Here is a 17181-nt window from a genome sequence, read left to right as displayed (position 1 = left end):
CAACCCCACCTCTGTCTAGCCTTACTCGTCAGAGCTGCACCTGCTCCCCCCCATCCACAAACACATACCTCCTGGCTCAGTGGGCTTCCTAACAAGCTCTGAGTTCAACCTGATGCATCCACTCACCAGCTCTGTGACCTCAGGCAGGCAATGCATTCTCTTAGACCCTGTTTTCTCATCTGCAGAATGAGAATAATCACTCCTGTCCCGCCCACCTCAGCATGGTTGCTATGGATCCTTGAGACAACAGTCACAGAATATTTTCAAGGAATTAATCATCATATGAACCCCAAACTCTAAAAAGGGCTTCCCATTTCTTGGGCGGCATGCATAGCAAATATGGAGGATTTAGGACAATGGGATGGCATCAATGGTGAGGTTCTAGAAGCCTGCAGTCTCCTTCTCAGCTCTATCCCAAAGTGTTGATTAAATCCATTGGCCACACATAAGGGACTAAAAGACCATCCAGAACCAAAGCAAGTAGCCTGAGCACCCACACAACTTCCTTCCTGTCTCTCCTCAAGTGACTTGTTTTTACTGGAAGCAGGTTTCCTCTTCCTGTCTGGGAAAACCTGTTTACAAAAACTAGCCCATAAGGAAAGCAAAAAAAGAACATTTTTTCCACCAACTAGTCTTGGAATTTCACCAGGTTATCCTTCTAACCTGAATCAAAATAGGCCGTGACTCATCATGTGTGCTTGGGGGTTCCATTCCCCATGTATCTTCCAGGAGATCACATCCTGTGTGATTACCAGTAAAACAACAATGACAACAACAAAAAAAACAAGCTGTAGAGATGCCTCCATGGGGAAAAAAAAGAAAAAAAAAAGTGAGGGAAAATTTTATTTGGGAACACTCCATCCTCAACACATTTTCAATACCTAAGCTCCCTTCCAGGCGATTTCCTACCATCTTATCCTTGTCCAGCACGTTGTGCTCCCCCTGCTGTGTCTGCTCAATTCTTTCACCTTCACTCAAGTCTACAAATTCCTGGCTATGGGGCCCTAGTTGCAGCTCTTCAAGCTTTAGTTTTCTGACCAGTAATATGGGGCTACTAAAGATAGTAATAGCCTACCTATATCAACAGAGTACATTGTATTTGTCACATATTCATTCATTCCATCCCCCATGATCTTCCCCTCAGGCAGCCCAGAACAGGCTGCTTGAAGGTTATTCATGAAAAAGTTGAAGTGCTCAATTTCTGAGTAATGTGAAGCATTGAGGTGGGATCTGCCATTTTCCAGATGGTGCTTTAGTTCAAAGGCACTCAGCCATGGGCACAAGTACCATTAATACAACTCAGAGTTTCTATAACAGCTGCTAAGACACCATGGTTCTTGGTGAGAAAGCAGGGTTGTTATTTTCACAGAGTTAATATTCCTGCCCTTACCCATCATCCTCTTCTTTATCTCTTTTCATCAAGGAATGAGAGGTCTCTCTGACAATGAGAATGAGAGAACAAGTAGGTGTGCTATCTCAGCCTATGGATTCTCCATTTTCTGATCTGCCTGTGGAGAGAAGATGTCCTGGTCCCCTAGCATCCTGGGGAAAGAGGGCTATAGTTGTCCAGCTAGCCCGTCAGTGACTATGAGGATAAGTATCTAATTCAAGGGAAGTATTGAATGCTTACTGTATCTCAATATCTAAAGAGGGCCAGTCCAAGTTGTATCAATAATAAAAATGTATCTTGACCTCTGTGGTAGACATTAGTGCTATATACCAAATATTTCCTCTTTTTCCCCTTCTGGGCACAGGCTTGGAGGACACTTCATGGACCTCTTGTGATAGGCAGTCATGTGACTAGATATAGTCAATGTGTGGATTGTGGGATAAAAATTCAAAATTCAATGCAGACTCCTGGTTTCTGGTCCAGTGTGTAAGGAGCTTACCAGTCTTTGCTCCATCCTAACAATCAGCAAAAAGCTGAACAAACTGAAAAACCAACATCTTCTTAGATCTGTCAGAGAAATGAAGTCACAAGGCAAAGCACCGCCCCAAAATTAGAGAGGCAGACAGTCAGACAGGCAGATACTTGCTGAAGTAGAAGCCTCTGTGGGAAACAGTGCCTGGAAAGAAAACCTGATCTGCAATTGACCAATTGCTGGAGGCTCAGTGTAGACAACCCTCAGAGATAAAAACTGCAGGGCAACCCAGTTACAGAAGAGCCCTCACACTTTGGTGAGTTTTACCTCCAGGAACTCTATCAGGTCTTCCCAGGGAATATTGGAGAAACATGTCCTGTGGGGGAAAGAACCATTTTGCATATGCCAGAGCATTTTTTTCTTCTTAACAAGATCTACCCTCAGGAAAAACTGTTCACCAGAGCCTAACCTGCTGGGGTGATATCAAAGCCTAGCCTACCTGGGTGAAGGGATACTCAACTCCAGTCCCCACCAGTCATCTTGTCCCACCTAAAGGGGGAAAAAAGATGAGAAGCATGGGTGATGTTCACAATCCAATCCAGGGGTGCAGGCTCACCCAGAGACTGAGACTTTAATCAGAAGACTATGGAATGCATCTCTTCCCCCCATGCCTTATCACTACATTAGCAAAGGCCTATTTACGATCGTGGTTTTTTTTTCACCCTGTACATTATGTCACAATTTCAACAGAAAATGATAAAGCATACTCAAAGGCAAACACACACACACACACACACACACACACACACAAAAAACACACACACAACAACAAAAAACACACAACACACATTTGAATACTGAATAAGGAATGAATATCAGAACCAGAATCAAATATGGCAGTGACGTTGGAATTAACAGACCAGGAATTTAAAACAATTATGATTAATATGTTAAGAGCTTTTTATATATATAAAAGGCTAAGTGACTGTCCGACCTTCAGACTGGCTGGTACATATGGCAAAGCACTGACCACCGGGGGGCAGATGCTCAACGCAGGAGCTGCTGAGCTGCGGTGACTTGGCAGCAGTGGTTCTCGGTGACTGACGCATCCCGGAACCAGAGAGGAGGGAGCCCGATTCCTCGTGGGGCCGTGCAATTCCACCTTCAGCCTTGGTTTCCATATGCATGAATCCATGCACCAGGCCACTAGGAATTGATAAAGTAGACAGTATGTAAGAACAGATGGGCAATGTAAGCAGAGAGATGGAAATTATAAGAAAGAATCAAAAAGAAATGCTAGAGATAAAAACACTATTACAGAAATAAAGCATGCCTTTGATGGCCCCATGAGTAGACTGAACACAGCTGAGGAAGGAATCTGTGAGTTTGAGGATACATCAATAGAAACTTCCAAGAACTGAAAGCAAAGAGAAAAAAGACTGAAAAACACTGAAGAGAATATCCAAAGAACTGTGCGACAACTACAAAAGTATAACATGTGTAATGGGAATACTTGAAAGAGATCACCTATAACAAGGAGAGGTTACAAACTAGTTCCAGGTTCTAGCCTAATTTGATCACAGCATATACCTGGTGTATCTAGCCCTTGCTTCTATCACATCCGTGGTTCCACGTGTGTGTCTCTGTGTGTGTAAATATGCACATTGGGGCTTGGAAAGGGTTGTAGGATATCAATGCAATTTTGTAACCTACATTGTGACATGTGCCAAATTACTTAAAATGCATGACTTTTAATCCTCACCAGTACCCTGAAAACCAAATGCAGTTTTTATGCTCATTTTACAGAACTTGAGTTCAATGGCAAGTTTCTCAAGGTCATGCAGTGGATCTGTGATGAAGCCAAGTTTGAACACATATTCGTCTCTCTTCAAAGCCTCAGTGTCCTTAACCACTGTGTTCGTCTGGCTTTTAATTTATCACTTCCTGCACTGCCTAGAGAGATGGTCAACACATGGCTGGGCCTCAATAAATACTTTTGCATTTACTGAATCTTAAGAGAAATTACTGTTAAAGCTATTTTTAAAGCACTTGTTGTGTTATCAGCACTTAATCACAGTGCCTAGCACATAGTAAATGTTTAATAAATAACTTTTGTTTTTAAAATATGCAATATTACATCTAAGTGGGACATTGTGCTATAGACTGTGAAGACTCATGTTTAACAACAGATGTCATTTTGTGTCCCTATTTTATTTGCAATTATTCTTTGTCTATTTTAATATTGTGTAATGTTTTTATTTTATAAGGAAAGATAAAGCATAGCTGAGTGGGAAAGAATACTTCCTTTGACCAAGTCTTTCTTCTTAACCAGGAAAGTCTATTTACTCAGCCCAAGAGGCACTAGCTTCAATACCACTTATTTCCTCCTAGCACAGGTAGAATATACAATAATTTTGAGAGAACAAACAGCCTCCTGAGTATTGACAAACCTGGGACAAGTAGAAAGGAGAAGGGAAGTGAATACTCAGTGGTCAAGAGCATTCAGATTGTTTTATAGAGAACTAACCCTGCTCCACTCTCAGTATATGTGCTCCTGAAGGTTCACCCATCCTATCTAATCCCCCCCACCAAGCTCCAGGAGGAGGCATATCTCCTCAACTTGACCTTCTGACCTATTGTCCGGCTTTACGGCACAGTGATTTGTACCATTGGATGTTTCATCAGAGCTAGCTAGACCAACGTCACTTAATTCTGGATCTTTCATTGAAAATATTGGATACGAATGGTTTTCTCTGTTCTAGACTGGAACCTTATAGGATAGAAGCCTTGAGCTACTAACAGCTCATCGTGTCACACCAAGAGGGAGCTGGCCTACGAATGTCACCTATGCAGAAGAAAGCTATCATTTCTAATGCTAACACTTGGGCCTATAGAACCAGCCTCTCTTGAACCAAAATCTACTCAACATCATACTGGTGTCCCAACAAATGCCCTTTTATGCTCAAACCAGTCTGAGTTTCTATCATTTGCAAACCAAGAGTCCTAAAAAGAAGGGGACCAAGCAATTACTGTGTCCCACTTGCCTGGGGAATATCATTTCACTAAACTGTCACAACATCCTTAGGAAGTATGTATTAGTCTTCCCTACTTGATAAATAGGAAAACTAAAACCCAGAGAAGGTAAGAAACTAGGCACACATGATCAAGAAGTAATTGAACTTGGATTGACTCCTGCTTCGCCTGGCTCTAAAACCCACGTTCTTTCCACTACTGAATATAGCAGGAGCAAATTTATAAATTTCTGTGATAAATCACCCTTTCTAGTGGGGTGTGTTGAAAGCACACTAAACAATATCCTGGCTTTTTTTTTTTTTTGGTCTGGCTCACCATACCTTTCACATGACCTTGGGCACTTTTCCTCTCTAAATTTCATTGGGTTTTGTTTTTGTGTTTGTGTTTGGTCTATAAAACCATGGGGTTTGGATAAGACAGTGATGGTTTAAGTTCTTTCCAGCCCCCCCAAAATGCATAATGTCAATTCTTGACTATTTTCTTGAAATTCCCAAGTTAAGTACTAGAATAACCAGACGTTGAAGCAAGCCAACAGGCAAAGGGTCCCTCCTTAAACCTTCTGTCCTAATTTGGGCAAATGAATGAGGTATGTGTAATTAAAACTGCAAAAATAACAAGCTTCTAGCCAAGTTCTACCCTTACTTAACCATACTCTTGGGGGTTGATTTCAGGGGTGGGGAGTGGAGCAGCGGATGTTGAACCCAGAGTGGAATTTGGCCTGATATGTGGATTCTTATAATTTCCAAATGATGTCAGTGCACTTATTTGAAAAACTGAGAAAGTGCTGAGTTTAGTCTATTCACCTCCATAAAGAAAAACTGGAAACCGCTGGGCTAGGGCCAGTGTCGACCAACGTTATAAAGCTAAGAACACTTTTGGCAGGACAAAGTCATTCAGGGAAGATTGTACCCAATTTATGTCGATTTATGGTTGTGGCCTTTCTTTTTGATTAATGGTTTGTTCTCAGATAGGGAATACCATCAACTGGCTCAGAGAAAATGGATCTGGTAAAACGTTTCATCATCTGTTGATCCCGGAACCACTGAGGTTATAGAAATTTCGACAGCAGCTAAGAGGGACCAGAGTTAAATGCTCATTCAGAAGAGAGTCAGCAAGCTATTGGAAAATATTTGTCCAGTTAATGCAACTCAAAATAGAGTTGTGGTTCTAATTAGCCAGATAATGCCTTTGCATTCCTGGGTCCTTTTGCCTTCAAATTGGCCTCTATTGAGGTTCTAGGCAGTTTTGATGATACGTAGATGGTGTATATGCAGGGGACCCTAGAACTCCAACATCCCCTTGATTGTCCATCCCCTTCCCCAGACAGTTTCTAAGTATAGTGGGTAAGAGTAGACTCCGAAGGATGAGGTATGTGTAGTTCAAAGCCTAGGTTCAAATCTTGCTTACTCACTAGTGAGAACACCTTGGGAAATTTTTTCTTCTGAAAAAAAAAGAAAGAAAGAAAGAAAAGGAATAATGACAGTACCTTTCCACAGAGCTGTTATAAAGATTATACGAGCTGCTTTGTGCATAACACTCACTCTTTTGCACATGGTATGCATTCAATATTAATCCCGAAGATCCTATACATATAGGAAACAAGACCAAATATATGCAATGTAAAACTTCACTTTTATTGGGACCCATGCTAACATATCCAAAGTGAAACTCTGGGAAGACTGAGGGCAACTTGCAACCTAGTTGAATTGCCTACAAAGGCTCTTCCCTCCCAACTGAAAAATGTCACCTTCTGGCTGGGCTGTAGGATACAGGGAACTAGAATTTTCATGACAACATTTTGGAAAGCATGCAAAACAAACAAACAAAAAAAAACCCAAAAAAGACAGGATAAAGTAGTCAGGAACGAAGGGGTCTTCGCTCTGCTCACTGATGTCACATCACAACAGCAGTGAGAAGCAGAAAAGAAGGTAAAAAATACAACTACTTGACATTGAAAATATAATGATCATGTTCATTAGTAAATATAGCCTGATTTATGTCCCAGAACTGGCCAATCATATAAGCAACTCCTCATCTACAGGACAGTGGGAGAGGGGCAGGAAAGGAAACAGAAAGGGACTTAGACATCCTTCCCCCTTACTTCAGTGATTCTCAAAACGTGGTGGGTGAGCCATCCACATCAGACTCACCAGGGATATTTGCTACAATGCAGATTCCTGGCAAACATGCTGTATGGTTCATCTTCTATGTCAACTTGACAGGGCCATGGATGCCCAGAGAGCTGGATCTCTGAGTGTGGCTGGGAAGGTGTTTCTGGAACAGACTAGCATTTGGATCACTGCACAAAGCAGATGGTCCTTTCCAGTGCGCATGGCATCATCTAATACTTTGAGGGCCTGAATAGAATAAAAAGGTGGAGGAAGAGAGAATTCTCTTTCTCTGCCTGACTGGGACATCAGTGTCTCCCACCCTCACACTGGGATGTACTCCTTTGGGGCTCCTGGTTCTCAGGCCTTTGGACTCTGACCAGAACTGTGTGCCATTTGTTTCCTGGGTCTCCAGCTTATAGATGGTAAATTGTGGGACTTTTCCGCCTCCTCCATAACCAAGTGAGCCAATTCCTCATTATATATCCCCAAACCAATAAATCTCTTTATATGTGAATAAAGAGATCAATAGGAAACATAGTTTTTTCTACTGCTTCTGTTTCTCTGGAGAACTCTAATGCACATACTGAAACTGGATCTTTTGGGGTGAGGCTCAAAAATCTGGATCTTACAAGCTCCCCGAGTGAACTGACATTTAAGAATCACTTATTTAATTCACTATGAAATCATTGAAGAGTGGAGGTGGTATTATAAAATGCTTTGAAGCTCCATACTGGATGGGAGGGGTACTTTAATAGGAGAGAGGAGCTGAAAGGCCTGAAGTCACTCCCAGCCTCGGCCAGCTGGTTCTGGTTCTGGTCTCCATCATGGGCTCAGTCAGTCCAGAGTCTGAACATGTCAGGACTCTCCCACATCACTCTTTTCTCATTTATTAACATTGAAGAGAAGCTCTCTCTTGCTTTCTGCATAGGGTTCTTGTGAACATCAAATGAGCTGATTGTGAGAAAGCCTTTAAAACTTAAATAACCCAAGGAAACATGTATTCCTGTGAAATCAGAACTAACCACCCTTCCCCACTTCCCCTGCAGTTATGGGGAACTAGAGGTTTGTTTTCCCCTCCATGGACTCTCCACAAAGATCATATTCACCGGATAATTGCAGACTTGATTTTCTTCAATTTGTGGAATCAGTTTATCCACAGGATGGATGCCCATAACTAATAGAAAAGTACTGCACCATTTCAGGAAAAAACTTAATAAAAAAAAAAACTATAGCCCTGGATTTGCTCAGTGGTTAGAGCATCAGCCTGCTGACTAAAGGGTGGAGGGTTCGATCCCAGTCAAGGGCATGTGCCTCGGTTGCAGGCTCCATTCCTGGCCCCGGTCAGGACACGTGTGGGAGGCAACCAATCGATGCGTTTCTCTCACATCGATGTTTCTCTTTCTGTCCCCCTCCCTTCCACTCTCTCCAAAAATCAATGGAAAAAATATCCTCGGGTGAGGAGTAAAAAAAAAAAAAACAAAAAAAAAACACCTATATTATCATTACATAGTTACTGTATTTTAACTCTGTCTCTTGAGCTCTATGCCTGGATTTCCAGCTGTACCCTAGACATCTCCCCTGGATATGCCTCTATTCAACCTCAGACCTTCTGTGTGTCCCAAACTAAACTTCTCAGATTCCTCTTCTTGACTTCCTCATTCCGATTCATGGTTTCCCCACCATCCCAGCACCTCCAACTGAAGAACCCATCGTCAACTTGGACACCTGCCCCCGCACATCCAATCGCTCTCCACCAGGAAAGGGTGTCTCACTCACAGATTCTTTCTTCTCTAATCCCACCACCACTGCCCTCATTCTGGCCCCCATCTATCACCGCTCAGGGTCATGGCTGTGCAGTAGTAAAACATTGTGAAATAAAGTCTAGGGCGTCCACTCACCACTGAATCATTCTTAAATAAGTGAGCATAACAACAATACAAGGCATTATTTATGTTGTTGCATATGTGTTTGCCAGTTGACAAGACGCAGGAGAGGATTTTGGAGGTCTTCCCCCTTGGAACCTCTTCTTTGGAACACACTGAGAGAAGCTTCTAGCTAAAACTTTGAGCAGCATCTCTCCTGGGAATCCTGAGATACACTGAGTGATTTTGCTTGTTTATCTCACCATGGCTTATATCCTTTCCTGAAAATAAACTACATTCCATCGAGATTTTTGGGGTTATGTTTTTGTCCCATAACAACCCCCTAAGGATGCAGAACCGGAAGCTGAAAGGAACTGGTCCACAATGGCATCCCTGAGCCATGGGGATGGCCCTGGCCTGCCTCCTTCTGGAATTCTGGTCATGTAAGATGAATAACTAGGTCCTCACTTGAGCCATCATCGGCCATCTTTTCTGTTGCTTTCAACCAAATGCAATCTGGATTGAGAGTGAAAAGATGAAGTTGGAACTCAAGCTCAAATCTATCAAACTTCAACACCTATTCTCTTAACTGATATTTTCTAGTATCTATGGCTTATCTGAGACAAGAGCTATGCAAATGGACAAGAAATGTGTCCTAACTTGGCCGGAGAAGGCCCAGCTAGCAGCTGATATTCTGCAGCCCCTGCTTCAAGATTTCCAACCTGGACAACCACTCTGAAAGGTGCCAATTCCAACTTCAGTGCAACTATAAGCATGCTAGGAGCTAATTCAGTTGTGTCTCAGGGATGAGGTGGGAGTAAGACACTGATTTGGTTTTCAAAACTTTCCAGGGCCAATTCCTTACCATTGACTGTTCCCCGGGGCTTCAAACCTCCACCTCTGCCTTGGGAAATTTTGTGAAATCAGGATCTTAATCATCAAAGGCACAGTCTCCATCAGCATTTGAAGCAGATGGTCCTGCCACTCTGTGTGACAGAAAGGGATCGTCTTTGCCTCCTGTTTTAGGATATAAGTGGCCCTCATCTAGTTTGATCAGTATCTGAATCCTGCGGCCTGGCACCAAACTGGAAACATGGATGAAAATAAAAACATAAGGTGGGCAGTTTTGTACTAATCAGAACCTTGCTTCCAGGGCATGCCTAAGGGGTCAGGATGAAAGAAACTATCATAGTACAAAAGGCTGGAAGGAGTTGGAGAGAGAGAGAGAGAGAGAGAGAGAGAGAGAGAGAGAGAGAGAGCAGCCAGCTGACTCACTACAGAAGAATGCACCATCAGCTTTTATCAAGTCTGACATGGCATCTGTCCTCTGTAGCAGGTTCCATTCTCCTGTGTTTACACTTGTCACATCTCTTTTCCTTCCAAAGAAAAGGTTTTTGACAGTCTGAATGGATAATTTGTAAGGTGCCAGGGTTTCTCAGCCATCCATGCATATACATTTTTGGATGGGGAGAGGTCAAGTGTAGGGCAGCAGCTACATTGGGAGGCAATGAGGCCATGATACCCATGAAATATGCCTAATGCAAACTAACAAATGGGGAGCCATTATTTCCATCATGAAAAACTAAGTTAATGACTCTCACCCACGACACAAGCCAGTGTTTATCAGAGCCCAAGACGTCAAGAATGAGGCTCAAAACATATCTACAGGAAATTTTAGTGATGTTGACTTTCTGCCCAGACTAATAAACTTCATGTTGGCAAAGGGCTCATTTCAGTTTTGGTTGTCCTAGCCCCATCTATTGCATGAAAAATCAGTTTACATTGCTCCCCTTGGGTATTTAGAGTTAGGGATTTGCCTTCATTTTTGCACGAGAAGTGAGAGGGGTATACTAGTATGTTTGCCGAATGAGCATGAGGTATAAAGCCCTTTTGAACCTTGCATTCTTGATTAGTTTGGGTCACAATAGCTGGGCCTGATCCAGTTTATTTTCAGTTTTGCAAATAATCTCTACCTGTTGATCAGCTACTTGTTTGTTTTCAATCAGACCCACCATAGGAATGCCAAACTTCCTTTGTTCAGCCAATCAGCATATTTGTTAGAGTTATTGTTCAGACACTAGACATGACTAAGACAGGAACCAGGCCTTTAAGGGAGGACAGGAGAGACAGGGAAAAAAAAGAAAATGCAGTTTTATGTGGAAGTTCATGTGTGAATTTTACTTGGAAATGACTCATTTGCACAAGATTTGCAAAGGGATCTGGATGCAGTGAAATGCTTTAAAACAGAGTATTGCCTAGTGGGCTTTGGCGATGACTGAGATGCTTGGGCGAGGGCAGAATCTCCATGAATCTTGGTTTCCTTCTTTGTGAAGTGGAGATGACAAGGTGGACTTGTTATGAGGATTCAACAAAATAATTCATATAAGCATTTAGCATGGTGCTTCGAATACATCAATACATTTTCGCTATTATGCCAAAGGAGAGAGAAGAAGAAAGAGGAGGAGGAAGAAGAGATGGAGGGAGAGGAAAAGGGAAGGGGCAGAAGGAGGAGGGGAAAGTGGAGAAGGAGGAGGAGGAGGAGAAGGTGAGAAGAAGGCATTGGTGTAGGGAATTTTCTGAGAAAGAACCACATTTGGTGAGCCCCATGGGCCATTCTCTCCTTTATCCTACCTACTCTTGGAAACAAGACCTGACTATAAAGTACTTAATTTTCATTGAATTTACAGTAGCTTTAAAATGAGATGAGCTACCTCTTCTTTACATGAAAAGATTGGATACTATTAAAAGGGACCTAGCATGAGAGAAATTTTAGTCTAATGGAATTTTGCTGAAAACCAGCAAAACAAATAATGTTAAAACCATGTGAAAATTTATTTCTTCAGTTACCAAGAAGAAAAACAAATGTGCATGGAGCCATTTTTATTTGTATCGGAAAGCACTTAATAAACACCAATTCATGCATAACAATTTTCTAAATCAATTGGTCTTATACATGGGAGTACCAGGGACAAAGAGGTAAATATGGAATGTGGTAATTGAAACATATTCACGGAATAATACATTTGTAAATCTCTGTGCAAGTTTTCCAAATGTACTTATATGTGTTCTCATTTGATCTGCCAATGTTTTTTGTGAGGAGTATGTAAAATCTATTACTGTGATTAAATCTACTTTATACATTTAAAGCTTGGATATAAATAGTCTAGCACTCAGGTCACCATGACCTGCACATCCATGGCTGACCTTGCTCACTGACCATGGCCCTCTTCCCCACTGAGCTTGATACAATCCCAGTGCTCCTCAAAACTGTGCTCCAAGCAGCCTTTGCTATAAGATCAGAGGCAGCGCCTAAAAAACCTTCTCAGCACTGCCATAGGAAATGCTCATTGACACTATTCTCAGGAGTATTTTTAATTGGACATGGCAAACCGTAAGGACCTCTCATTGAGATTCATTCATTCCATTAATCATGGAGTAGCCAATATGCCCTGCCTAAAGCTAAATCCAGTTTCTTTGGCTCTCCACTTAGATGCCACATCCTCAGGAAAACATCCTCTGGAACGCTCTATATAATATAATAGTCCTCCCATTTCTTTATCTCAGCACCCTGTTTGCTTCCTTCATAACTTTTATTTTTATCTGGTTCCTGCACTTTTTGTCTCCCTCATTAGACTGAAACATAGGACGTGACTGCCCCGTTCTCCCTTGCATCTCTAGCACAGAGTACATGCTCACCGAGTACTGATTCAATGATTGCACAAGAAAATGAACAAATGAACGAAGCTTGGCTCAAAATATAGGGCAAGAGGCTCTTATGTGAACAGATAAACAATGCCAATGAGCTCAAACAGCACATGGAGCTAAGTGCTAAGAGAGAACCAAGAGTTCAACTGGAAGACTTCCCAAAGAGATGATCCTTGAAGGGTGGGTAGGGATTAGCAAAGCAGAGAAGACAGGAAGGATAATTAAGTTCAAAGGCAAATTTTAAATAATAATATTATACCTGAAACCTATATAATTTTATTAACCAATAAATTCAATAAATTCAATAAAACTAACTAACTAAAATAAAATAAATTGAGGATGAACCAGAGCTTGAGTGAAGCTAAAACAAAGGAAGTAATCACTGGGTATGGATGAATGAGTGGCCGGTGAGGGGCTACGGGGCCAGAGGGGCCACATCTACAAGGGCTTCAAGTTGCTTGCTGCTTCTGTCAACCATCCTCCCCTTCCCCTCCCCCCGGCCCCACCCCCAGCCTGGCTCCCAATCCTCCTCCCCTCAGACTGCCTGGCCAGGAATCCTGTTCATTTTTACAATGAATGTGCTTCTCTCTGGTAGACAGTCTAAGCCCAGAAATGGAATAAGATTATCTTTTGTTTATTTTAGTTTCACTTTAAGGATCTTATCTCTAGCAAATTCACCATCATGGTTCACCATAGCAGGACACGATAAGAAGAGCCACTTAAAAAAAAAAAAAGAAAAGGGCAATTATTTTTCCCGACCCCATTAAACTGCCATGAAGTTATTCCTTATTTACCAATGCAGATGCACTGCTATAGTCCACATAGGACCCAAGCGAGGGGAGCAGAATTGAAACCCTGAGGTACATGATAGTTTTGGTATCTGGACTTTGGAGAAAAATTTTCAGGGTTTTATGAAGAATTTGCTTTCTTATTGAACTTTATTAAATTCTAACCCTGAATTCTTTCCCTTTTGGAAAGGACCTTGCAGCCATTAAGCCTGGAGAATGGTCCAGGACAAATTAATTCCAAATTAAATGGAGTGGACTGTCTAGAACCATCTGAGCACAGACAACAGAAGTCTCATTAACTGTATATAGACTCTCACAACAAAGCCTGACTCACTTACTGGTATACCCCAAGAATGGCGCACAGAGAGACTGAAGGCGGGCGAGGCCTGGTCCCGGGGGCATACACAAAGAGGGCTGCCAGGAGAAAGCAAACAGCAGTCTCCCTCATGACATTTTCTTTGGCCAATTGCAAAAGGGGGGAAAATCACTTGGAAATGCCAATTAGCCTCACTTCTTTTTGTCCATGTTAATTCCTTTTCCCTTATCAAATCAAGATCTGTGATGGCTTAATTTCAACTCAAACTATGGGTCAAATGTTTAGAGGCCAAAAGTGCTAAAGTAAAAGACTGAGGGAGACCAAGGATTTAATTTACTTTGATGCAATCACTGCATTGGTAACATATTCAGAACAGAAAGTGACATCAAGTGACAAAAGAACAGATGCCCCTGCTTTCGCCCCCTGCACCCTCTCCAGGAAGCAGAAATAATTAACCCTCAGCTGCCAGCCAGATACAACAAATATTTTGGGACTTTTATTCGGGTTCTATTTTCAACAGTAGGTTTTTCTTAAAGTATGGCAAATTTTACAGAGTGAATGGGCAAACTGCTTATTCTCTTTGCAGACCCAATAAGCTTAGACCAAGTATATTCTGTGAAGATTGATTTTAGCACAAGAGAATAATCCAGAGGGTCATGTGCAGAGGGGCAGGCCTGCATGGTGAAGAGCTCCTTGGAAGCAGAATGAATCAAGAAAAGATTCTTTAGCTAAATCAGTACTGAGCCTTTACTTGACATTTGATGAATAGTCCCTATTAAGATGTGTCTTCAATTCTCAGACCTAAAACTTCTTCACATTTTAATGTGCCTTGCAATTAAAGTATTCACTTACTTAGTGTAATAGTGTTTCTTTTCTTTGTGAATAGCTATTATGAAATTGACAGTGAATCTCATTATAAGTAACACTTGAATATTAAAGAAATTGTTAGTATTTATTATTATTACTAGAGGCCCAGTGCACGGATTACTGTACTGGTGTGGTCCCTTAGCCTGGTCTGCACCCTCTCACAATCCAGGACCCCTTGGGGGATGTTGGAGGCCTGATGCATGGATTTGGCCCCATCCCCACAGGCCAGGCTGAGGAAGCCTGTGCACTGGGCCTCTAGTATGCATGTAAGATCTTTGGTTAATCTCTTCCTGCCCTCCCCCCCACCCCCTTTCCCTCTGAGATTCGTCAGTCTGTTCCATGTTTCCATGCCTGTGCATTGAGCATCTGCCCCCTGGTGGTCAGTGCGCATCATAGCTACTGGTCAAATGGTCTAACAGTCGCTTAGGCTTATATATATATATTTTTTTTTAAGTAAAGTGAAAAATTGACACAGGGAGACATCACATAGGAAGAGACTCTGATTGATGGATTAGTACATAGTCAATTAAGTGACCAGACCATGAAGGCCCTCGAGTACAATGCTTAAGACTGTTAATTTATGGTCTGCAGTGTTCAATGTTTTTTGAGCAAGGGAATGGCACACATAGAGACATTTCTAATAGTGACATGGAAAGAAGAATGGTAGAAAGAGAGTCTAGAGGCAGAGATAATAAAAGCTTTTGAAAGTATCCTGATAGAGCTAAGAGACCTGAGCTAGAGTAATATCAGTACCCAAATGGAGAGTAAGAGCAAGATTTGAGAAGTATTTAGAATGTGAAATTGTTAGGATTTGGTGACTCACTGGATGTAGAGAGCCTTCCCTCATTTCCCGCATCTCACAGACATGAGTGTTGAGTTTCCTCAGTGAGCATTAACCTTTTGCACTCGGATGTCGAGTGTGACTCGACACGGTTAGCAGCAGTAGCAGGAATCGAGAAAAAAGCAAGCGAGTGCAAAGGGTTAAGTTGGAAATGGAAAGCTCCAAGTGGGCCTCCAAGCCATGGAGCTTTGGAAGCTCTGTGTTCCGCCACATACACTAAATCTTTCAACCGTTCATCCTGGGACCCCTAGGGCAAAACAGGTATGCCAATGCCTGAGGTATCCTTGAAGACAGAGAAAAAGTTGCCCATACAGCAGACAACTCTTAAAGGTACCATCGCTTGTGTCAATAGGAGGCGAGGCAGAGGGAGAAAATAACCTACTCATCTTATACAAACTTGTTCATAAAATCATCAGGAACAAAGATGCAAAATTTTTAACAAAATATTATCAAATTAAACCCAGGAAGTATAGATAAGTGATAACATATCATGTCCATGTGGAATTTATCCTGTAAATTCAAGATTTTAACATTCAAAAAGTAATCAATGCAATTTAACATCTTAAGAGAATAAAAGAGTAAAACCGGTATGATATTTTAATAGATTCAGACAAAGTGATTGGCAAAATTCTACACCTCTTCTTGATAAAAATTCTCAGCAAACCAGGAATAGAAGGGACTTTCCTCAATTTCATAGAGGACATTTATAGAAACTGATCACTTAAATCATATTTGAATCACTCCGCAGTAAAATAGTAAACCCTGGTTCTTTGATATTCATAAAAGACAAAAATGTCTCATCATTTATATTAAATATTGCACTGGAGGTTCCAGCCATTATGAAAAGGCAAGGAAAAAAAAATCAAATGCATAAAGTTCAGAAAGCAAGAAGTAAAACTGCATCTGTTTGCAGATGGCTTTGCACATGTAGAAAATTTTAAGAAATCTACAAAACTTTTAAATAAGTGAATGTAATAAAGTAACAGGATATAAAAATATTAATAAAAATCAATTTTATTTTATATACTAGCAGCAAGCAATTATAAAAAAGACATTAAAACATCGATCAGACCATCAAACCTCAGAGGGAAGGTAGGGGAGGGTGGGGGTATGGGGGAGAGATCAATCAAAGGACTTGTATGCATGTATATAAGCCTAACCAATGGACACAGACAACAGGGGGTGAGGGCATGAGTGGGGTGACAAGGGGGTAATGGGGGGATAAGGACACATATGTAATACCTTAATCAATAAAAAAATTAAATTAAATTAAATTAAATTAAAAAAACTAGATAAGACTACTCAGGATAAGACATAAGACCCCCTTCCTCCATTTGCTGGTTTAGGTATGTATCTATCTGAATTTTAGAAAGCCAAAAAAAAAAAATTCTTGGGATGATACGTATGTATTTTGTAATCAGAAAAAGCAATAAAGATCATTTTACTTCCAAAAAAAAAGACATTAAAATATAAATAATTAAATTTGTAAAAGTGTTAAGAACTTAAACTACTTTGGCATAAGTTCAACAAAGAACATATAAGTCCTCTGTACTAAAAAATACCGTGAGAGAAATTAAAGATGACATGTATAAATGAAGAGCTATATCAATGTTCAGGGAATGAAAGCCCCCAAGGTGTTAATATGTCAACTATCCCCAGGTTGACTCATAGAATCCATGCAATTGCAATAATCCTGCAGGTATTTTGTTTTGTGGAAATGGACAAGCTCATTCTAAATTCATAGCAAACTCAAGCTTGAAAAAAAAGATAAAATTAGAGGAAATGGTGTATAACTT

This window comes from Eptesicus fuscus, chromosome 7, assembly GCF_027574615.1.
Source record: "Eptesicus fuscus isolate TK198812 chromosome 7, DD_ASM_mEF_20220401, whole genome shotgun sequence".
Taxonomy (NCBI): Eukaryota; Metazoa; Chordata; class Mammalia; order Chiroptera; family Vespertilionidae; genus Eptesicus; species Eptesicus fuscus.
Note: the sequence above shows the minus strand (reverse complement) of the source record.